The 21138-nt window shown below is 42.8% G+C and overlaps 25 non-coding genes across 25 annotated transcripts; all 25 read right to left on the reverse strand.

Annotated features, from left to right (window-relative positions):
• Nucleotides 1–266: 266 nt before the first annotated feature.
• On the reverse strand, nt 267–407 carry LOC134592816 (U4 spliceosomal RNA). Its single transcript, XR_010089388.1, has one exon. It is a non-coding gene; the product is annotated as a U4 spliceosomal RNA (small nuclear RNA).
• A 900-nt stretch (nt 408–1307) lies between these two features.
• LOC134591301 (U1 spliceosomal RNA) lies at nt 1308–1474 on the reverse strand. Its single transcript, XR_010088100.1, has one exon. It is a non-coding gene; the product is annotated as a U1 spliceosomal RNA (small nuclear RNA).
• A 477-nt stretch (nt 1475–1951) lies between these two features.
• LOC134593150 (U4 spliceosomal RNA) lies at nt 1952–2092 on the reverse strand. The gene has a single exon (XR_010089673.1). It is a non-coding gene; the product is annotated as a U4 spliceosomal RNA (small nuclear RNA).
• Nucleotides 2093–2991: 899 nt separating this feature from the next.
• On the reverse strand, nt 2992–3158 carry LOC134591550 (U1 spliceosomal RNA). Its single transcript, XR_010088315.1, has one exon. It is a non-coding gene; the product is annotated as a U1 spliceosomal RNA (small nuclear RNA).
• A 471-nt stretch (nt 3159–3629) lies between these two features.
• On the reverse strand, nt 3630–3770 carry LOC134592326 (U4 spliceosomal RNA). The gene has a single exon (XR_010088968.1). It is a non-coding gene; the product is annotated as a U4 spliceosomal RNA (small nuclear RNA).
• An 899-nt stretch (nt 3771–4669) lies between these two features.
• LOC134590509 (U1 spliceosomal RNA) lies at nt 4670–4836 on the reverse strand. The gene has a single exon (XR_010087421.1). It is a non-coding gene; the product is annotated as a U1 spliceosomal RNA (small nuclear RNA).
• Nucleotides 4837–5315: 479 nt separating this feature from the next.
• On the reverse strand, nt 5316–5456 carry LOC134593367 (U4 spliceosomal RNA). Its single transcript, XR_010089859.1, has one exon. It is a non-coding gene; the product is annotated as a U4 spliceosomal RNA (small nuclear RNA).
• An 899-nt stretch (nt 5457–6355) lies between these two features.
• Nucleotides 6356–6522, reverse strand: LOC134590498 (U1 spliceosomal RNA). The gene has a single exon (XR_010087413.1). It is a non-coding gene; the product is annotated as a U1 spliceosomal RNA (small nuclear RNA).
• A 471-nt stretch (nt 6523–6993) lies between these two features.
• Nucleotides 6994–7134, reverse strand: LOC134593615 (U4 spliceosomal RNA). Its single transcript, XR_010090072.1, has one exon. It is a non-coding gene; the product is annotated as a U4 spliceosomal RNA (small nuclear RNA).
• Nucleotides 7135–8033: 899 nt separating this feature from the next.
• Nucleotides 8034–8200, reverse strand: LOC134590888 (U1 spliceosomal RNA). The gene has a single exon (XR_010087746.1). It is a non-coding gene; the product is annotated as a U1 spliceosomal RNA (small nuclear RNA).
• Nucleotides 8201–8677: 477 nt separating this feature from the next.
• Nucleotides 8678–8818, reverse strand: LOC134593597 (U4 spliceosomal RNA). Its single transcript, XR_010090056.1, has one exon. It is a non-coding gene; the product is annotated as a U4 spliceosomal RNA (small nuclear RNA).
• Nucleotides 8819–9715: 897 nt separating this feature from the next.
• LOC134591038 (U1 spliceosomal RNA) lies at nt 9716–9882 on the reverse strand. The gene has a single exon (XR_010087875.1). It is a non-coding gene; the product is annotated as a U1 spliceosomal RNA (small nuclear RNA).
• Nucleotides 9883–10353: 471 nt separating this feature from the next.
• On the reverse strand, nt 10354–10494 carry LOC134593260 (U4 spliceosomal RNA). Its single transcript, XR_010089767.1, has one exon. It is a non-coding gene; the product is annotated as a U4 spliceosomal RNA (small nuclear RNA).
• Nucleotides 10495–11376: 882 nt separating this feature from the next.
• Nucleotides 11377–11543, reverse strand: LOC134591573 (U1 spliceosomal RNA). The gene has a single exon (XR_010088334.1). It is a non-coding gene; the product is annotated as a U1 spliceosomal RNA (small nuclear RNA).
• Nucleotides 11544–12014: 471 nt separating this feature from the next.
• On the reverse strand, nt 12015–12155 carry LOC134593616 (U4 spliceosomal RNA). The gene has a single exon (XR_010090073.1). It is a non-coding gene; the product is annotated as a U4 spliceosomal RNA (small nuclear RNA).
• An 897-nt stretch (nt 12156–13052) lies between these two features.
• Nucleotides 13053–13219, reverse strand: LOC134591336 (U1 spliceosomal RNA). Its single transcript, XR_010088130.1, has one exon. It is a non-coding gene; the product is annotated as a U1 spliceosomal RNA (small nuclear RNA).
• A 471-nt stretch (nt 13220–13690) lies between these two features.
• On the reverse strand, nt 13691–13831 carry LOC134592327 (U4 spliceosomal RNA). The gene has a single exon (XR_010088969.1). It is a non-coding gene; the product is annotated as a U4 spliceosomal RNA (small nuclear RNA).
• Nucleotides 13832–14730: 899 nt separating this feature from the next.
• LOC134589607 (U1 spliceosomal RNA) lies at nt 14731–14897 on the reverse strand. Its single transcript, XR_010086656.1, has one exon. It is a non-coding gene; the product is annotated as a U1 spliceosomal RNA (small nuclear RNA).
• Nucleotides 14898–15374: 477 nt separating this feature from the next.
• LOC134592817 (U4 spliceosomal RNA) lies at nt 15375–15515 on the reverse strand. The gene has a single exon (XR_010089389.1). It is a non-coding gene; the product is annotated as a U4 spliceosomal RNA (small nuclear RNA).
• An 897-nt stretch (nt 15516–16412) lies between these two features.
• LOC134589609 (U1 spliceosomal RNA) lies at nt 16413–16579 on the reverse strand. Its single transcript, XR_010086657.1, has one exon. It is a non-coding gene; the product is annotated as a U1 spliceosomal RNA (small nuclear RNA).
• A 477-nt stretch (nt 16580–17056) lies between these two features.
• LOC134592819 (U4 spliceosomal RNA) lies at nt 17057–17197 on the reverse strand. Its single transcript, XR_010089390.1, has one exon. It is a non-coding gene; the product is annotated as a U4 spliceosomal RNA (small nuclear RNA).
• Nucleotides 17198–18094: 897 nt separating this feature from the next.
• Nucleotides 18095–18261, reverse strand: LOC134591337 (U1 spliceosomal RNA). Its single transcript, XR_010088131.1, has one exon. It is a non-coding gene; the product is annotated as a U1 spliceosomal RNA (small nuclear RNA).
• Nucleotides 18262–18732: 471 nt separating this feature from the next.
• On the reverse strand, nt 18733–18873 carry LOC134592328 (U4 spliceosomal RNA). The gene has a single exon (XR_010088970.1). It is a non-coding gene; the product is annotated as a U4 spliceosomal RNA (small nuclear RNA).
• Nucleotides 18874–19772: 899 nt separating this feature from the next.
• On the reverse strand, nt 19773–19939 carry LOC134591479 (U1 spliceosomal RNA). The gene has a single exon (XR_010088253.1). It is a non-coding gene; the product is annotated as a U1 spliceosomal RNA (small nuclear RNA).
• A 477-nt stretch (nt 19940–20416) lies between these two features.
• LOC134593796 (U4 spliceosomal RNA) lies at nt 20417–20557 on the reverse strand. The gene has a single exon (XR_010090227.1). It is a non-coding gene; the product is annotated as a U4 spliceosomal RNA (small nuclear RNA).
• Nucleotides 20558–21138: the final 581 nt, after the last annotated feature.

Below are 21138 nucleotides of genomic sequence, written 5' to 3' on the forward strand. Positions count from 1 at the left end.
TAATTGAGCTGGATTCAGGGTGCGAAGGAGCAATTTGCATAAAGGCAAATGCTAGGCCAATGAGCCGAAGGATGGGAATTCGTAGCATGTAGTGAGAATAGTGTGCTGCCGGAAACAAGTGGATTCAGTGGGAGAGAAAGGTAAAAGGGAAATGCAAGGAAGCCAGCGGAAGGAATGGTGCAACAGAGCTCAGGAAGAAATGGGAGTCACGTAAGACATGCCCTAGACATGGGGCGCCATAAACTTTTTTTAAACCAATCTTTCAGTCTCCTTAGAGCCTGTCAAAAATTGCCAATGCTGACTGTATTTCAAGTCATCATGGCGGGGTATTGGGTAAAGTTTTCAATTAGCAATAATCACGCCTCGGATTGACCTCATGGGCTACGATACTGCCACTGCGCAAAGTTAACTGTTCAAGTGGGCCAGCTTTTAAGAGCTACCACGTAAGGACACTTTAAGACAGCGGTGAGAAAAAGTTCATGACCATAAGCCATTGCAAAGGATTGTGGGAGGCAATATTCTAATTAGGCCCGCTTCCTCCTACAGGGAAGCTTAAACCCCAACAAATTCCTCGGTCTTCTTATATGGCATCTTGGAATGGTTCCAAACCTATAACAGAGAGTGAGGGCAACCATATCTTGCAGCAAACCTTGTACAATTTTTTTTCTCTCTTTGGAAACAGTTTTGCCAAGATTCTACTACAGCAGCCATTAGGCAGAGTACACAATCCGCTGGTCTACGTTCGTCCCCAAAGTCACACATTTCATGACTCCATCGATAGGAATGACCCTTGCCTAGCACCTGTCTTCTCTTCATCCACACTCAACAGGGCTGAAAGAACATTTGTGGTGGCTTTTTCAAAATTCCATGGTGTTCATTAGTAAGTGCTAGCGACCACCCAGCTATTCCTAAGGTTTGGTCTGATTGTCTCAAGCGGCAATTCACTGCCTTGATCCAGAAAATCTTTTTTTCCCAGAAATTCAATCAAACGTTACGTTCTGTTGGAAGACGTAATATAGGTCTCCAATTCTTTATTTCTTCCATTGCATTGAAGCATAAAATAAATCAAAAGAAGTCAGGATAAAAAAAATGATGAAAAAAAAGCTGAAAAGTTAAAATAAAAAGTGAAATTCTGGCTTAAAACTGGTCTCCAGAAAACATAGATAATAAAAATGATCAAGCCTAGGAAATGATTGTCGCTGCCAGCTTGATGCGGAAAGTAAGAGCCAAAGAAGACGGGTGCCGTGGCTGAAATTATCCTTCATCAGAATTGGTGAAGTTCTCTATTTTTGTCAAACAAGCAAACACAGGGGAAAGAGCGAACGCAGTCCCCCACTACCATAAATTATGCAGTCGAGTTTCCCACATTTGAGGAAATCACAGAGGTCAACTGGTACGGAGTGCAATGAACCAGCCTCACTCTGGGAGAGCCACCTTAGGGATCATGGCTATTGCTCCCCTGCCAGGTAAGTATGACATGACGAGTACATTCAAAGGCACGCCCGCTGGGAAGCCTTTCCTTTAGGCTGTGGTGAAATAATAAAGCAAGTTAAAAAAAAAAAAAAAGAAGAGCAAATAAATAATCCAAATGATAGAAGGCTACAAAAGATTACCAAACCTCGTGGCTGATCGTTGTTTTCCTTAGCTACCAGTAATTTTAGTGCCTTCAGGTGGTTAGGTGTGAATAATTGAGCTGGATTCAGGGTGCGAAGGAGCAATTTGCATAAAGGCAAATGCTAGGCCAATGAGCCGAAGGATGGGAATTCGTAGCATGTAGTGAGAATAGTGTGCTGCCGGAAACAAGTGGATTCAGTGGGAGAGAAAGGTAAAAGGGAAATGCAAGGAAGCCAGCGGAAGGAATGGTGCAACAGAGCTCAGGAAGAAACGGGAGTCACGTAAGACACGCCCTAGACATGGGGCGCCATAAACTTTTTTTAAACCAATCTTTCAGTCTCCTTAGAGCCTGTCAAAAATTGCCAATGCTGACTGTATTTCAAGTCATCATGGCGGGGTATTGGGTAAAATTTTCAATTAGCAATAATCACGCCTCGGATTGACCTCATGGGCTACGATACTGCCACTGCGCAAAGTTAACTGTTCAAGTGGGCCAGCTTTTAAGAGCTACCACGTAAGGACACTTTAAGACAGCGGTGAGAAAAAGTTCATGACCATAAGCCATTGCAAAGGATTGTGGGAGGCAATATTCTAATTAGGCCCGCTTCCTCCTACAGGGAAGCTTAAACCCCAACAAATTCCTCGGTCTTCTTATATGGCATCTTGGAATGGTTCCAAACCTATAACAGAGAGTGAGGGCAACCATATCTTGCAGCAAACCTTGTACAATTTTTTTTCTCTCTTTGGAAACAGTTTTGCCAAGATTCTACTACAGCAGCCATTAGGCAGAGTACACAATCCGCTGGTCTACGTTCGTCCCCAAAGTCACACATTTCATGACTCCATCGATAGGAATGACCCTTGCCTAGCACCTGTCTTCTCTTCATCCACACTCAACAGGGCTGAAAGAACATTTGTGGTGGCTTTTTCAAAATTCCATGGTGTTCATTAGTAAGTGCTAGCGACCACCCAGCTATTCCTAAGGTTTGGTCTGATTGTCTCAAGCGGCAATTCACTGCCTTGATCCAGAAATTTTTTTTTTCCCAGAAATTCAATCAAACGTTACGTTCTGTTGGAAGACGTAATATAGGTCTCCAATTCTTTATTTCTTCCATTGCATTGAAGCATACAATAAATCAAAAGAAGTCAGGATAAAAAAATGATGAAAAAAAAGCTGAAAAGTTAAAATAAAAAGTGAAATTCTGGCTTAAAACTGGTCTCCAGAAAACATAGATAATAAAAATGATCAAGCCTAGGAAATGATTGTCGCTGCCTGCTTGATGCGGAAAGTAAGAGCCAAAGAAGACGGGTGCCGTGGCTGAAATTATCCTTCATCAGAATTGGTGAAGTTCTCCATTTTTGTCAAACAAGCAAACACAGTGGAAAGCGCGAACGCAGTCCCCCACTACCATAAATTATGCAGTCGAGTTTCCCACATTTGAGGAAATCGCAGAGGTCAACTGGTACGGAGTGCAATGAACCAGCCTCACACTGGGAGAGCCACCTTAGGAATCATAGCTATTGCTCCCCTGCCAGGTAAGTATGACATGACGGGTACATTCAAAGGCACGCCCGCTGGGAAGCCTTTCCTTTAGGCTGTGGTGAAATAATAAAGCAAGTTAAAAAAAAAAAAAAGCAAATAAATAATCCAAATGATAGAAGGCTACAAAAGATTACCAAACCTCGTGGCTGATCGTTGTTTTCCTTAGCTACCAGTAATTTTAGTGCCTTCAGGTGGTTAGGTGTGAATAATTGAGCTGGATTCAGGGTGCGAAGGAGCAATTTGCATAAAGGCAAATGCTAGGCCAATGAGCCGAAGGATGGGAATTCGTAGCATGTAGTGAGAATAGTGTGCTGCCGGAAACAAGTGAATTCAGTGGGAGAGAAAGGTAAAAGGGAAATGCTAAGAAGCCAGCGAAAGGAATGGTGCAACAGAGCTCAGGAAGAAACGGGAGTCACGTAAGACACGCCCTAGACATGGGGCGCCTTAAACTTTTATTAAACCAATCTTTCAGTCTCCTTAGAGCCTGTCAAAAATTGCCAATGCTGACTGTATTTCAAGTCATCATGGCGGGGTATTGGGTAAAGTTTTCAATTAGCAATAATCACGCCTCGGATTGACCTCATGGGCTACGATACTGCCACTGCGCAAAGCTAGCTGTTCAAGTGGGCCAGCTTTTAAGAGCTACCACGTAAGGACACTTTAAGACAGCGGTGAGAAAAAGTTCATGACCATAAGCCATTGCAAAGGATTGTGGGAGGCAATATTCTAATTAGGCCCGCTTCCTCCTACAGGGAAGCTTAAACCCCAACAAATTCCTCGGTCTTCTTATATGGCATCTTGGAATGGTTCCAAACCTATAACAGAGAGTGAGGGCAACCATATCTTGCAGCAAACCTTGTACAATTTTTTTTCTCTCTTTGGAAACAGTTTTGCCAAGATTCTACTACAGCAGCCATTAGGCAGAGTACACAATCCGCTGGTCTACGTTCGTCCCCAAAGTCACACATTTCATGACTCCATCGATAGGAATGACCCTTGCCTAGCACCTGTCTTCTCTTCATCCACACTCAACAGGGCTGAAAGAACATTTGTGGTGGCTTTTTCAAAATTCCATGGTGTTCATTAGTAAGTGCTAGCGACCACCCAGCTATTCCTAAGGTTTGGTCTGATTGTCTCAAGCGGCAATTCACTGCCTTGATCCAGAAAATCTTTTTTTCCCAGAAATTCAATCAAACGTTACGTTCTGTTGGAAGACGTAATATAGGTCTCCAATTCTTTATTTCTTCCATTGCATTGAAGCATACAATAAATCAAAAGAAGTCAGGATAAAAAAATGATGAAAAAAAAGCTGAAAAGTTAAAATAAAAAGTGAAATTCTGTCTTAAAACTGGTCTCCAGAAAACATAGATAATAAAAATGATCAAGCCTAGGAAATGATTGTCGCTGCCTGCTTGATGTGGAAAGTAAGAGCCAAAGAAGACGGGTGCCGTGGCTTAAATTATCCTTCATCAGAATTGGTGAAGTTCTCTATTTTTGTCAAACAAGCAAACACAGGGGAAAGCGCGAACGCAGTCCCCCACTACCATAAATTATGCAGTCGAGTTTCCCACATTTGAGGAAATCACAGAGGTCAACTGGTACGGAGTGCAATGAACCAGCCTCACTCTGGGAGAGCCACCTTAGGGATCATGGCTATTGCTCCCCTGCCAGGTAAGTATGACATGACGGGTACATTCAAAGGCACGCCCGCTGGGAAGCCTTTCCTTTAGGCTGTGGTGAAATAATAAAGCAAGTTAAAAAAAAAAAAAAAAAGAAGAGCAAATAAATAATCCAAATGATAGAAGGCTACAAAAGATTACCAAACCTCGTGGCTGATCGTTGTTTTCCTTAGCTACCAGTAATTTTAGTGCCTTCAGGTGGTTAGGTGTGAATAATTGAGCTGGATTCAGGGTGCGAAGGAGCAATTTGCATAAAGGCAAATGCTAGGCCAATGAGCCGAAGGATGGGAATTCGTAGCATGTAGTGAGAATAGTGTGCTGCCGGAAACAAGTGAATTCAGTGGGAGAGAAAGGTAAAAGGGAAATGCTAAGAAGCCAGCGGAAGGAATGGTGCAACAGAGCTCAGGAAGAAACGGGAGTCACGTAAGACACGCCCTAGACATGGGGCGCCATAAACTTTTATTAAACCAATCTTTCAGTCTCCTTAGAGCCTGTCAAAAATTGCCAATGCTGACTGTATTTCAAGTCATCATGGCAGGATATTGGGTAAAGTTTTCAATTAGCAATAATCACGCCTCGGATTGACCTCATGGGCTACGATACTGCCACTGCGCAAAGCTAGCTGTTCAAGTGGGCCAGCTTTTAAGAGCTACCACGTAAGGACACTTTAAGACAGCGGTGAGAAAAAGTTCATGACCATAAGCCATTGCAAAGGATTATGGGAGGCAATATTCTAATTAGGCCCGCTTCCTCCTACAGGGAAGCTTAAACCCCAACAAATTCCTCGGTCTTCCTATATGGCATCTTGGAATGGTTCCAAACCTATAACAGAGAGTGAGGGCAACCATATCTTGCAGCAAACCTTGTACAATTTTTTTTCTCTCTTTGGAAACAGTTTTGCCAAGATTCTACTACAGCAGCCATTAGGCAGAGTACACAATCCGCTGGTCTACGTTCGTCCCCAAAGTCTCACATTTCATGACTCCATCGATAGGAATGACCCTTGCCTAGCACCTGTCTTCTCTTCATCCACACTCAACAGGGCTGAAAGAACATTTGTGGTGGCTTTTTCAAAATTCCATGGTGTTCATTAGTAAGTGCTAGCGACCACCCAGCTATTCCTAAGGTTTGGTCTGATTGTCTCAAGCGGCAATTCACTGCCTTGATCCAGAAAATCTTTTTTTCCCAGAAATTCAATCAAACGTTACGTTCTGTTGGAAGACGTAATATAGGTCTCCAATTCTTTATTTCTTCCATTGCATTGAAGCATACAATAAATCAAAAGAAGTCAGGATAAAAAAATGATGAAAAAAAAGCTGAAAAGTTAAAATAAAAAGTGAAATTCTGGCTTAAAACTGGTCTCCAGAAAACATAGATAATAAAAATGATCAAGCCTAGGAAATGATTGTCGCTGCCTGCTTGATGCGGAAAGTAAGAGCCAAAGAAGACGGGTGCCGTGGCTGAAATTATCCTTCATCAGAATTGGTGAAGTTCTCTATTTTTGTCAAACAAGCAAACACAGGGGAAAGCGCGAACGCAGTCCCCCACTACCATAAATTATGCAGTCGAGTTTCCCACATTTGAGGAAATCGCAGAGTTCAACTGGTACGGAGTGCAATGAACCAGCCTCACTCTGGGAGAGCCACCTTAGGGATCATGGCTATTGCTCCCCTGCCAGGTAAGTATGACATGACGGGTACATTCAAAGGCACGCCCGCTGGGAAGCCTTTCCTTTAGGCTGTGGTGAAATAATAAAGCAAGTTAAAAAAAAAAAAAAGCAAATAAATAATCCAAATGATAGAAGGCTACAAAAGATTACCAAACCTCGTGGCTGATCGTTGTTTTCCTTAGCTACCAGTAATTTTAGTGCCTTCAGGTGGTTAGGTGTGAATAATTGAGCTGGATTCAGGGTGCGAAGGAGCAATTTGCATAAAGGCAAATGCTAGGCCAATGAGCCGAAGGATGGGAATTCGTAGCATGTAGTGAGAATAGTGTGCTGCCGGAAACAAGTGAATTCAGTGGGAGAGAAAGGTAAAAGGGAAATGCTAAGAAGCCAGCGGAAGGAATGGTGCAACAGAGCTCAGGAAGAAACGGGAGTCACGTAAGACACGCCCTAGACATGGGGCGCCTTAAACTTTTATTAAACCAATCTTTCAGTCTCCTTAGAGCCTGTCAAAAATTGCCAATGCTGACTGTATTTCAAGTCATCATGGCGGGGTATTGGGTAAAGTTTTCAATTAGCAATATTCACGCCTCGGATTGACCTCATGGGCTACGATACTGCCACTGCGCAAAGCTAGCTGTTCAAGTGGGCCAGCTTTTAAGAGCTACCACGTAAGGACACTTTAAGACAGCGGTGAGAAAAAGTTCATGACCATAAGCCATTGCAAAGGATTGTGGGAGGCAATATTCTAATTAGGCCCGCTTCCTCCTACAGGGAAGCTTAAACCCCAACAAATTCCTCGGTCTTCTTATATGGCATCTTGGAATGGTTCCAAACCTATAACAGAGAGTGAGGGCAACCATATCTTGCAGCAAACCTTGTACAATTTTTTTTCTCTCTTTGGAAACAGTTTTGCCAAGATTCTACTACAGCAGCCATTAGGCAGAGTACACAATCCGCTGGTCTACGTTCGTCCCCAAAGTCACACATTTCATGACTCCATCGATAGGAATGACCCTTGCCTAGCACCTGTCTTCTCTTCATCCACACTCAACAGGGCTGAAAGAACATTTGTGGTGGCTTTTTCAAAATTCCATGGTGTTCATTAGTAAGTGCTAGCGACCACCCAGCTATTCCTAAGGTTTGGTCTGATTGTCTCAAGCGGCAATTCACTGCCTTGATCCAGAAAATCTTTTTTTCCCAGAAATTCAATCAAACGTTACGTTCTGTTGGAAGACGTAATATAGGTCTCCAATTCTTTATTTCTTCCATTGCATTGAAGCATACAATAAATCAAAAGAAGTCAGGATAAAAAAATGATGAAAAAAAAGCTGAAAAGTTAAAATAAAAAGTGAAATTCTGGCTTAAAACTGGTCTCCAGAAAACATAGATAATAAAAATGATCAAGCCTAGGAAATGATTGTCGCTGCCTGCTTGATGTAGAAAGTAAGAGCCAAAGAAGACGGGTGCCGTGGCTGAAATTATCCTTCATCAGAATTGGTGAAGTTCTCTATTTTTGTCAAACAAGCAAACACAGGGGAAAGCGCGAACGCAGTCCCCCACTACCATAAATTATGCAGTCGAGTTTCCCACATTTGAGGAAATCACAGAGGTCAACTGGTACGGAGTGCAATGAACCAGCCTCACTCTGGGAGAGCCACCTTAGGGATCATGGCTATTACTCCCCTACCAGGTAAGTATGACATGACGGGTACATTCAAAGGCACGCCCGCTGGGAAGCCTTTCCTTTAGGCTGTGGTGAAATAATAAAGCAAGTTAAAAAAAAAAAAAAAGAAGAGCAAATAAATAATCCAAATGATAGAAGGCTACAAAAGATTACCAAACCTCGTGGCTGATCGTTGTTTTCCTTAGCTACCAGTAATTTTAGTGCCTTCAGGTGGTTAGGTGTGAATAATTGAGCTGGATTCAGGATGCGAAGGAGCAATTTGCATAAAGGCAAATGCTAGGCCAATGAGCCGAAGGATGGGAATTCGTAGCATGTAGTGAGAATAGTGTGCTGCCGGAAACAAGTGGATTCAGTGGGAGAGAAAGGTAAAAGGGAAATGCAAGGAAGCCAGCGGAAGGAATGGTGCAACAGAGCTCAGGAAGAAACGGGAGTCACGTAAGACACGCCCTAGACATGGGGCGCCATAAACTTTTTTTAAACCAATCTTTCAGTCCCCTTAGAGCCTGTCAAAAATTGCCAATGCTGACTGTATTTCAAGTCATCATGGCGGGGTATTGGGTAAAGTTTTCAATTAGCAATAATCACGCCTCGGATTGACCTCATGGGCTACGATACTGCCACTGTGCAAAGATAACTGTTCAAGTGGGCCAGCTTTTAAGAGCTACCACGTAAGGACACTTTAAGACAGCGGTGAGAAAAAGTTCATGACCATAAGCCATTGCAAAGGATTGTGGGAGGCAATATTCTAATTAGGCCCGCTTCCTCCTACAGGGAAGCTTAAACCCCAACAAATTCCTCGGTCTTCTTATATGGCATCTTGGAATGGTTCCAAACCTATAACAGAGAGTGAGGGCAACCATATCTTGCAGCAAACCTTGTACAATTTTTTTTCTCTCTTTGGAAACAGTTTTGCCAAGATTCTACTACAGCAGCCATTAGGCAGAGTACACAATCCGCTGGTCTACGTTCGTCCCCAAAGTCACACATTTCATGACTCCATCGATAGGAATGACCCTTGCCTAGCACCTGTCTTCTCTTCATCCACACTCAACAGGGCTGAAAGAACATTTGTGGTGGCTTTTTCAAAATTCCATGGTGTTCATTAGTAAGTGCTAGCGACCACCCAGCTATTCCTAAGGTTTGGTCTGATTGTCTCAAGCGGCAATTCACTGCCTTGATCCAGAAAATCTTTTTCCCAGAAATTCAATCAAACGTTACGTTCTGTTGGAAGACGTAATATAGGTCTCCAATTCTTTATTTCTTCCATTGCATTGAAGCATACAATAAATCAAAAGAAGTCAGGATAAAAAAATGATGAAAAAAAAGCTGAAAAGTTAAAATAAAAAGTGAAATTCTGGCTTAAAACTGGTCTCCAGAAAACATAGATAATAAAAATGATCAAGCCTAGGAAATGATTGTCGCTGCCTGCTTGATGTGGAAAGTAAGAGCCAAAGAAGACGGGTGCCGTGGCTGAAATTATCCTTCATCAGAATTGGTGAAGTTCTCTATTTTTGTCAAACAAGCAAACACAGGGGAAAGCGCGAACGCAGTCCCCCACTACCATAAATTATGCAGTCGAGTTTCCCACATTTGAGGAAATCGCAGAGTTCAACTGGTACGGAGTGCAATGAACCAGCCTCACTCTGGGAGAGCCACCTTAGGGATCATGGCTATTGCTCCCCTACCAGGTAAGTATGACATGACGGGTACATTCAAAGGCACGCCCGCTGGGAAGCCTTTCCTTTAGGCTGTGGTGAAATAATAAAGCAAGTTAAAAAAAAAAAAAAGCAAATAAATAATCCAAATGATAGAAGGCTACAAAAGATTACCAAACCTCGTGGCTGATCGTTGTTTTCCTTAGCTACCAGTAATTTTAGTGCCTTCAGGTGGTTAGGTGTGAATAATTGAGCTGGATTCAGGGTGCGAAGGAGCAATTTGCATAAAGGCAAATGCTAGGCCAATGAGCCGAAGGATGGGAATTCGTAGCATGTAGTGAGAATAGTGTGCTGCCGGAAACAAGTGAATTCAGTGGGAGAGAAAGGTAAAAGGGAAATGCTAAGAAGCCAGCGGAAGGAATGGTGCAACAGAGCTCAGGAAGAAACGGGAGTCACGTAAGACACGCCCTAGACATGGGGCGCCATAAACTTTTATTAAACCAATCTTTCAGTCTCCTTAGAGCCTGTCAAAAATTGCCAATGCTGACTGTATTTCAAGTCATCATGGCAGGGTATTGGGTAAAGTTTTCAATTAGCAATAATCACGCCTCGGATTGACCTCATGGGCTACGATACTGCCACTGCGCAAAGCTAGCTGTTCAAGTGGGCCAGCTTTTAAGAGCTACCACGTAAGGAAACTTTAAGACAGCGGTGAGAAAAAGTTCATGACCATAAGCCATTGCAATATTCTAATTAGGCCCGCTTCCTCCTACAGGGAAGCTTAAACCCCAACAAATTCCTCGGTCTTCCTATATGGCATCTTGGAATGGTTCCAAACCTATAACAGAGAGTGAGGGCAACCATATCTTGCAGCAAACCTTGTACAATTTTTTTTCTCTCTTTGGAAACAGTTTTGCCAAGATTCTACTACAGCAGCCATTAGGCAGAGTACACAATCCGCTGGTCTACGTTCGTCCCCAAAGTCACACATTTCATGACTCCATCGATAGGAATGACCCTTGCCTAGCACCTGTCTTCTCTTCATCCACACTCAACAGGGCTGAAAGAACATTTGTGGTGGCTTTTTCAAAATTCCATGGTGTTCATTAGTAAGTGCTAGCGACCACCCAGCTATTCCTAAGGTTTGGTCTGATTGTCTCAAGCGGCAATTCACTGCCTTGATCCAGAAAATCTTTTTTTCCCAGAAATTCAATCAAACGTTACGTTCTGTTGGAAGACGTAATATAGGTCTCCAATTCTTTATTTCTTCCATTGCATTGAAGCATACAATAAATCAAAAGAAGTCAGGATAAAAAAATGATGAAAAAAAAGCTGAAAAGTTAAAATAAAAAGTGAAATTCTGGCTTAAAACTGGTCTCCAGAAAACATAGATAATAAAAATGATCAAGCCTAGGAAATGATTGTCGCTGCCTGCTTGATGCGGAAAGTAAGAGCCAAAGAAGACGGGTGCCGTGGCTGAAATTATCCTTCATCAGAATTGGTGAAGTTCTCTATTTTTGTCAAACAAGCAAACACAGGGGAAAGCGCGAACGCAGTCCCCCACTACCATAAATTATGCAGTCGAGTTTCCCACATTCAAGGAAATCGCAGAGGTCAACTGGTACGGAGTGCAATGAACCAGCCTCACACTGGGAGAGCCACTTTAGGGATCATGGCTATTGCTAACCTGCCAGGTAAGTATGACATGACGGGTACATTCAAAGGCACGCCCGCTGGGAAGCCTTTCCTTTAGGCTGTGGTGAAATAATAAAGCAAGTTAAAAAAAAAAAAAAGCAAATAAATAATCCAAATGATAGAAGGCTACAAAAGATTACCAAACCTCGTGGCTGATCGTTGTTTTCCTTAGCTACCAGTAATTTTAGTGCCTTCAGGTGGTTAGGTGTGAATAATTGAGCTGGATTCAGGGTGCGAAGGAGCAATTTGCATAAAGGCAAATGCTAGGCCAATGAGCCGAAGGATGGGAATTCGTAGCATGTAGTGAGAATAGTGTGCTGCCGGAAACAAGTGAATTCAGTGGGAGAGAAAGGTAAAAGGGAAATGCTAAGAAGCCCGCGGAAGGAATGGTGCAACAGAGCTCAGGAAGAAACGGGAGTCACGTAAGACACGCCCTAGACATGGGGCGCCTTAAACTTTTATTAAACCAATCTTTCAGTCTCCTTAGAGCCTGTCAAAAATTGCCAATGCTGACTGTATTTCAAGTCATCATGGCGGGGTATTGGGTAAAGTTTTCAATTAGCAATATTCACGCCTCGGATTGACCTCATGGGCTACGATACTGCCACTGCGCAAAGCTAGCTGTTCAAGTGGGCCAGCTTTTAAGAGCTACCACGTAAGGACACTTTAAGACAGCGGTGAGAAAAAGTTCATGACCATAAGCCATTGCAAAGGATTGTGGGAGGCAATATTCTAATTAGGCCCGCTTCCTCCTACAGGGAAGCTTAAACCCCAACAAATTCCTCGGTCTTCTTATATGGCATTTTGGAATGGTTCCAAACCTATAACAGAGAGTGAGGGCAACCATATCTTGCAGCAAACCTTGTACAATTTTTTTTCTCTCTTTGGAAACAGTTTTGCCAAGATTCTACTACAGCAGCCATTAGGCAGAGTACACAATCCGCTGGTCTACGTTCGTCCCCAAAGTCACACATTTCATGACTCCATCGATAGGAATGACCCTTGCCTAGCACCTGTCTTCTCTTCATCCACACTCAACAGGGCTGAAAGAACATTTGTGGTGGCTTTTTCAAAATTCCATGGTGTTCATTAGTAAGTGCTAGCGACCACCCAGCTATTCCTAAGGTTTGGTCTGATTGTCTCAAGCGGCAATTCACTGCCTTGATCCAGAAAATCTTTTTCCCAGAAATTCAATCAAACGTTACGTTCTGTTGGAAGACGTAATATAGGTCTCCAATTCTTTATTTCTTCCATTGCATTGAAGCATACAATAAATCAAAAGAAGTCAGGATAAAAAAATGATGAAAAAAAAGCTGAAAAGTTAAAATAAAAAGTGAAATTCTGGCTTAAAACTGGTCTCCAGAAAACATAGATAATAAAAATGATCAAGCCTAGGAAATGATTGTCGCTGCCTGCTTGATGTGGAAAGTAAGAGCCAAAGAAGACGGGTGCCGTGGCTGAAATTATCCTTCATCAGAATTGGTGAAGTTCTCTATTTTTGTCAAACAAGCAAACACAGAGGAAAGCGCGAACGCAGTCCCCCACTACCATAAATTATGCAGTCGAGTTTCCCACATTTGAGGAAATCGCAGAGTTCAACTGGTACGGAGTGCAATGAACCAGCCTCACTCTGGGAGAGCCACCTTAGGGATCATGGCTATTGCTCCCCTACCAGGTAAGTATGACATGACGGGTACATTCAAAGGCACGCCCGCTGGGAAGCCTTTCCTTTAGGCTGTGGTGAAATAATAAAGCAAGTTAAAAAAAAAAAAAAGCAAATAAATAATCCAAATGATAGAAGGCTACAAAAGATTACCAAACCTCGTGGCTGATCGTTGTTTTCCTTAGCTACCAGTAATTTTAGTGCCTTCAGGTGGTTAGGTGTGAATAATTGAGCTGGATTCAGGGTGCGAAGGAGCAATTTGCATAAAGGCAAATGCTAGGCCAATGAGCCGAAGGATGGGAATTCGTAGCATGTAGTGAGAATAGTGTGCTGCCGGAAACAAGTGAATTCAGTGGGAGAGAAAGGTAAAAGGGAAATGCTAAGAAGCCAGCGAAAGGAATGGTGCAACAGAGCTCAGGAAGAAACGGGAGTCACGTAAGACACGCCCTAGACATGGGGCGCCTTAAACTTTTATTAAACCAATCTTTCAGTCTCCTTAGAGCCTGTCAAAAATTGCCAATGCTGACTGTATTTCAAGTCATCATGGCGGGGTATTGGGTAAAGTTTTCAATTAGCAATAATCACGCCTCGGATTGACCTCATGGGCTACGATACTGCCACTGCGCAAAGCTAGCTGTTCAAGTGGGCCAGCTTTTAAGAGCTACCACGTAAGGACACTTTAAGACAGCGGTGAGAAAAAGTTCATGACCATAAGCCATTGCAAAGGATTGTGGGAGGCAATATTCTAATTAGGCCCGCTTCCTCCTACAGGGAAGCTTAAACCCCAACAAATTCCTCGGTCTTCTTATATGGCATCTTGGAATGGTTCCAAACCTATAACAGAGAGTGAGGGCAACCATATCTTGCAGCAAACCTTGTACAATTTTTTTTCTCTCTTTGGAAACAGTTTTGCCAAGATTCTACTACAGCAGCCATTAGGCAGAGTACACAATCCGCTGGTCTACGTTCGTCCCCAAAGTCACACATTTCATGACTCCATCGATAGGAATGACCCTTGCCTAGCACCTGTCTTCTCTTCATCCACACTCAACAGGGCTGAAAGAACATTTGTGGTGGCTTTTTCAAAATTCCATGGTGTTCATTAGTAAGTGCTAGCGACCACCCAGCTATTCCTAAGGTTTGGTCTGATTGTCTCAAGCGGCAATTCACTGCCTTGATCCAGAAAATCTTTTTTTCCCAGAAATTCAATCAAACGTTACGTTCTGTTGGAAGATGTAATATAGGTCTCCAATTCTTTATTTCTTCCATTGCATTGAAGCATACAATAAATCAAAATAAGTCAGGATAAAAAAATGATGAAAAAAAAGCTGAAAAGTTAAAATAAAAAGTGAAATTCTGGCTTAAAACTGGTCTCCAGAAAACATAGATAATAAAATTGATCAAGCCTAGGAAATGATTGTCGCTGCCTGCTTGATGTAGAAAGTAAGAGCCAAAGAAGACGGGTGCCGTGGCTGAAATTATCCTTCATCAGAATTGGTGAAGTTCTCTATTTTTGTCAAACAAGCAAACACAGGGGAAAGCGCGAACGCAGTCCCCCACTACCATAAATTATGCAGTCGAGTTTCCCACATTTGAGGAAATCGCAGAGGTCAACTGGTACGGAGTGCAATGAACCAGCCTCACTCTGGGAGAGCCACCTTAGGGATCATGGCTATTACTCCCCTGCCAGGTAAGTATGACATGACGGGTACATTCAAAGGCACGCCCGCTGGGAAGCCTTTCCTTTAGGCTGTGGTGAAATAATAAAGCAAGTTAAAAAAAAAAAAAAAGAAGAGCAAATAAATAATCCAAATGATAGAAGGCTACAAAAGATTACCAAACCTCGTGGCTGATCGTTGTTTTCCTTAGCTACCAGTAATTTTAGTGCCTTCAGGTGGTTAGGTGTGAATAATTGAGCTGGATTCAGGGTGCGAAGGAGCAATTTGCATAAAGGCAAATGCTAGGCCAATGAGCCGAAGGATGGGAATTCGTAGCATGTAGTGAGAATAGTGTGCTGCCGGAAACAAGTGGATTCAGTGGGAGAGAAAGGTAAAAGGGAAATGCAAGGAAGCCAGCGGAAGGAATGGTGCAACAGAGCTCAGGAAGAAACGGGAGTCACGTAAGACACGCCCTAGACATGGGGCGCCATAAACTTTTTTTAAACCAATCTTTCAGTCTCCTTAGAGCCTGTCAAAAATTGCCAATGCTGACTGTATTTCAAGTCATCATGGCGGGGTATTGGGTAAAGTTTTCAATTAGCAATAATCACGCCTCGGATTGACCTCATGGGCTACGATACTGCCACTGCGCAAAGTTAACTGTTCAAGTGGGCCAGCTTTTAAGAGCTACCACGTAAGGACACTTTAAGACAGCGGTGAGAAAAAGTTCATGACCATAAGCCATTGCAAAGGATTGTGGGAGGCAATATTCTAATTAGGCCCGCTTCCTCCTACAGGGAAGCTTAAACCCCAACAAATTCCTCGGTCTTCTTATATGGCATTTTGGAATGGTTCCAAACCTATAACAGAGAGTGAGGGCAACCATATCTTGCAGCAAACCTTGTACAATTTTTTTTCTCTCTTTGGAAACAGTTTTGCCAAGATTCTACTACAGCAGCCATTAGGCAGAGTACACAATCCGCTGGTCTACGTTCGTCCCCAAAGTCACACATTTCATGACTCCATCGATAGGAATGACCCTTGCCTAGCACCTGTCTTCTCTTCATCCACACTCAACAGGGCTGAAAGAACATTTGTGGTGGCTTTTTCAAAATTCCATGGTGTTCATTAGTAAGTGCTAGCGACCACCCAGCTATTCCTAAGGTTTGGTCTGATTGTCTCAAGCGGCAATTCACTGCCTTGATCCAGAAAATCTTTTTCCCAGAAATTCAATCAAACGTTACGTTCTGTTGGAAGACGTAATATAGGTCTCCAATTCTTTATTTCTTCCATTGCATTGAAGCATACAATAAATCAAAAGAAGTCAGGATAAAAAAATGATGAAAAAAAAGCTGAAAAGTTAAAATAAAAAGTGAAATTCTGGCTTAAAACTGGTCTCCAGAAAACATAGATAATAAAAATGATCAAGCCTAGGAAATGATTGTCGCTGCCTGCTTGATGTGGAAAGTAAGAGCCAAAGAAGACGGGTGCCGTGGCTGAAATTATCCTTCATCAGAATTGGTGAAGTTCTCTATTTTTGTCAAACAAGCAAACACAGGGGAAAGCGCGAACGCAGTCCCCCACTACCATAAATTATGCAGTCGAGTTTCCCACATTTGAGGAAATCGCAGAGGTCAACTGGTACGGAGTGCAATGAACCAGCCTCACTCTGGGAGAGCCACCTTAGGGATCATGGCTATTACTCCCCTGCCAGGTAAGTATGACATGACGGGTACATTCAAAGGCACGCCCGCTGGGAAGCCTTTCCTTTAGGCTGTGGTGAAATAATAAAGCAAGTTAAAAAAAAAAAAAAAGAAGAGCAAATAAATAATCCAAATGATAGAAGGCTACAAAAGATTACCAAACCTCGTGGCTGATCGTTGTTTTCCTTAGCTACCAGTAATTTTAGTGCCTTCAGGTGGTTAGGTGTGAATAATTGAGCTGGATTCAGGGTGCGAAGGAGCAATTTGCATAAAGGCAAATGCTAGGCCAATGAGCCGAAGGATGGGAATTCGTAGCATGTAGTGAGAATAGTGTGCTGCCGGAAACAAGTGGATTCAGTGGGAGAGAAAGGTAAAAGGGAAATGCAAGGAAGCCAGCGGAAGGAATGGTGCAACAGAGCTCAGGAAGAAACGGGAGTCACGTAAGACACGCCCTAGACATGGGGCGCCATAAACTTTTTTTAAACCAATCTTTCAGTCTCCTTAGAGCCTGTCAAAAATTGCCAATGCTGACTGTATTTCAAGTCATCATGGCGGGGTATTGGGTAAAGTTTTCAATTAGCAATAATCACGCCTCGGATTGACCTCATGGGCTACGATACTGCCACTGCGCAAAGTTAACTGTTCAAGTGGGCCAGCTTTTAAGAGCTACCACGTAAGGACACTTTAAGACAGCGGTGAGAAAAAGTTCATGACCATAAGCCATTGCAAAGGATTGTGGGAGGCAATATTCTAATTAGGCCCGCTTCCTCCTACAGGGAAGCTTAAACCCCAACAAATTCCTCGGTCTTCTTATATGGCATTTTGGAATGGTTCCAAACCTATAACAGAGAGTGAGGGCAACCATATCTTGCAGCAAACCTTGTACAATTTTTTTTCTCTCTTTGGAAACAGTTTTGCCAAGATTCTACTACAGCAGCCATTAGGCAGAGTACACAATCCGCTGGTCTACGTTCGTCCCCAAAGTCACACATTTCATGACTCCATCGATAGGAATGACCCTTGCCTAGCACCTGTCTTCTCTTCATCCACACTCAACAGGGCTGAAAGAACATTTGTGGTGGCTTTTTCAAAATTCCATGGTGTTCATTAGTAAGTGCTAGCGACCACCCAGCTATTCCTAAGGTTTGGTCTGATTGTCTCAAGCGGCAATTCACTGCCTTGATCCAGAAAATCTTTTTCCCAGAAATTCAATCAAACGTTACGTTCTGTTGGAAGACGTAATATAGGTCTCCAATTCTTTATTTCTTCCATTGCATTGAAGCATACAATAAATCAAAAGAAGTCAGGATAAAAAAATGATGAAAAAAAAGCTGAAAAGTTAAAATAAAAAGTGAAATTCTGGCTTAAAACTGGTCTCCAGAAAACATAGATAATAAAAATGATCAAGCCTAGGAAATGATTGTCGCTGCCTGCTTGATGTGGAAAGTAAGAGCCAAAGAAGACGGGTGCCGTGGCTGAAATTATCCTTCATCAGAATTGGTGAAGTTCTCTATTTTTGTCAAACAAGCAAACACAGAGGAAAGCGCGAACGCAGTCCCCCACTACCATAAATTATGCAGTCGAGTTTCCCACATTTGAGGAAATCGCAGAGTTCAACTGGTACGGAGTGCAATGAACCAGCCTCACTCTGGGAGAGCCACCTTAGGGATCATGGCTATTGCTCCCCTACCAGGTAAGTATGACATGACGGGTACATTCAAAGGCACGCCCGCTGGGAAGCCTTTCCTTTAGGCTGTGGTGAAATAATAAAGCAAGTTAAAAAAAAAAAAAAGCAAATAAATAATCCAAATGATAGAAGGCTACAAAAGATTACCAAACCTCGTGGCTGATCGTTGTTTTCCTTAGCTACCAGTAATTTTAGTGCCTTCAGGTGGTTAGGTGTGAATAATTGAGCTGGATTCAGGGTGCGAAGGAGCAATTTGCATAAAGGCAAATGCTAGGCCAATGAGCCGAAGGATGGGAATTCGTAGCATGTAGTGAGAATAGTGTGCTGCCGGAAACAAGTGAATTCAGTGGGAGAGAAAGGTAAAAGGGAAATGCTAAGAAGCCAGCGAAAGGAATGGTGCAACAGAGCTCAGGAAGAAACGGGAGTCACGTAAGACACGCCCTAGACATGGGGCGCCTTAAACTTTTATTAAACCAATCTTTCAGTCTCCTTAGAGCCTGTCAAAAATTGCCAATGCTGACTGTATTTCAAGTCATCATGGCGGGGTATTGGGTAAAGTTTTCAATTAGCAATAATCACGCCTCGGATTGACCTCATGGGCTACGATACTGCCACTGCGCAAAGCTAGCTGTTCAAGTGGGCCAGCTTTTAAGAGCTACCACGTAAGGACACTTTAAGACAGCGGTGAGAAAAAGTTCATGACCATAAGCCATTGCAAAGGATTGTGGGAGGCAATATTCTAATTAGGCCCGCTTCCTCCTACAGGGAAGCTTAAACCCCAACAAATTCCTCGGTCTTCTTATATGGCATCTTGGAATGGTTCCAAACCTATAACAGAGAGTGAGGGCAACCATATCTTGCAGCAAACCTTGTACAATTTTTTTTCTCTCTTTGGAAACAGTTTTGCCAAGATTCTACTACAGCAGCCATTAGGCAGAGTACACAATCCGCTGGTCTACGTTCGTCCCCAAAGTCACACATTTCATGACTCCATCGATAGGAATGACCCTTGCCTAGCACCTGTCTTCTCTTCATCCACACTCAACAGGGCTGAAAGAACATTTGTGGTGGCTTTTTCAAAATTCCATGGTGTTCATTAGTAAGTGCTAGCGACCACCCAGCTATTCCTAAGGTTTGGTCTGATTGTCTCAAGCGGCAATTCACTGCCTTGATCCAGAAAATCTTTTTTTCCCAGAAATTCAATCAAACGTTACGTTCTGTTGGAAGACGTAATATAGGTCTCCAATTCTTTATTTCTTCCATTGCATTGAAGCATACAATAAATCAAAAGAAGTCAGGATAAAAAAATGATGAAAAAAAAGCTGAAAAGTTAAAATAAAAAGTGAAATTCTGGCTTAAAACTGGTCTCCAGAAAACATAGATAATAAAAATGATCAAGCCTAGGAAATGATTGTCGCTGCCTGCTTGATGTGGAAAGTAAGAGCCAAAGAAGACGGGTGCCGTGGCTGAAATTATCCTTCGTCAGAATTGGTGAAGTTCTCTATTTTTGTCAAACAAGCAAACACAGGGGAAAGCGCGAACGCAGTCCCCCACTACCATAAATTATGCAGTTGAGTTTCCCACATTTGAGGAAATCGCAGAGGTCAACTGGTACGGAGTGCAATAAACCAGCCTCACTCTGGGAGAGCCACCTTAGGAATCATGGCTATTGCTCCCCTGCCAGGTAAGTATGACATGACGGGTACATTCAAAGGCACGCCCGCTGGGAAGCCTTTCCTTTAGGCTGTGGTGAAATAATAAAGCAAGTTAAAAAAAAAAAAAAAGATGAGCAAATAAATAATCCAAATGATAGAAGGCTACAAAAGATTACCAAACCTCGTGGCTGATCGTTGTTTTCCTTAGCTACCAGTAATTTTAGTGCCTTCAGGTGGTTAGGTGTGAATAATTGAGCTGGATTCAGGGTGCGAAGGAGCAATTTGCATAAAGGCAAATGCTAGGCCAATGAGCCGAAGGATGGGAATTCATAGCATGTAGTGAGAATAGTGTGCTGCCGGAAACAAGTGGATTCAGTGGGAGAGAAAGGTAAAAGGGAAATGCAAGGAAGCCAGCGGAAGGAATGGTGCAACAGAGCTCAGGAAGAAACGGGAGTCACGTAAGACACGCCCTAGACATGGGGCGCCATAAACTTTTATTAAACCAATCTTTCAGTCCCCTTAGAGCCTGTCAAAAATTGCCAATGCTGACTGTATTTCAAGTCATCATGGCAGGGTATTGGGTAAAGTTTTCAATTAGCAATAATCACGCCTCGGATTGACCTCATGGGCTACGATACTGCCACTGTGCAAAGATAACTGTTCAAGTGGGCCAGCTTTTAAGAGCTACCACGTAAGGACACTTTAAGACAGCGGTGAGAAAAAGTTCATGACCATAAGCCATTGCAAAGGATTATGGGAGGCAATATTCTAATTAGGCCCGCTTCCTCCTACAGGGAAGCTTAAACCCCAACAAATTCCTCGGTCTTCTTATATGGCATCTTGGAATGGTTCCAAACCTATAACAGAGAGTGAGGGCAACCACATCTTGCAGCAAACCTTGTACAATTTTTTTTCTCTCTTTGGAAACAGTTTTGCCAAGATTCTACTACAGCAGCCATTAGGCAGAGTACACAATCCGCTGGTCTACGTTCGTCCCCAAAGTCACACATTTCATGACTCCATCGATAGGAATGACCCTTGCCTAGCACCTGTCTTCTCTTCATCCACACTCAACAGGGCTGAAAGAACATTTGTGGTGGCTTTTTCAAAATTCCATGGTGTTCATTAGTAAGTGCTAGCGACCACCCAGCTATTCCTAAGGTTTGGTCTGATTGTCTCAAGCGGCAATTCACTGCCTTGATCCAGAAAATCTTTTTTTCCCAGAAATTCAATCAA

This window comes from Pelobates fuscus, chromosome 2 (assembly GCF_036172605.1).
Source record: "Pelobates fuscus isolate aPelFus1 chromosome 2, aPelFus1.pri, whole genome shotgun sequence".
Taxonomy (NCBI): Eukaryota; Metazoa; Chordata; class Amphibia; order Anura; family Pelobatidae; genus Pelobates; species Pelobates fuscus.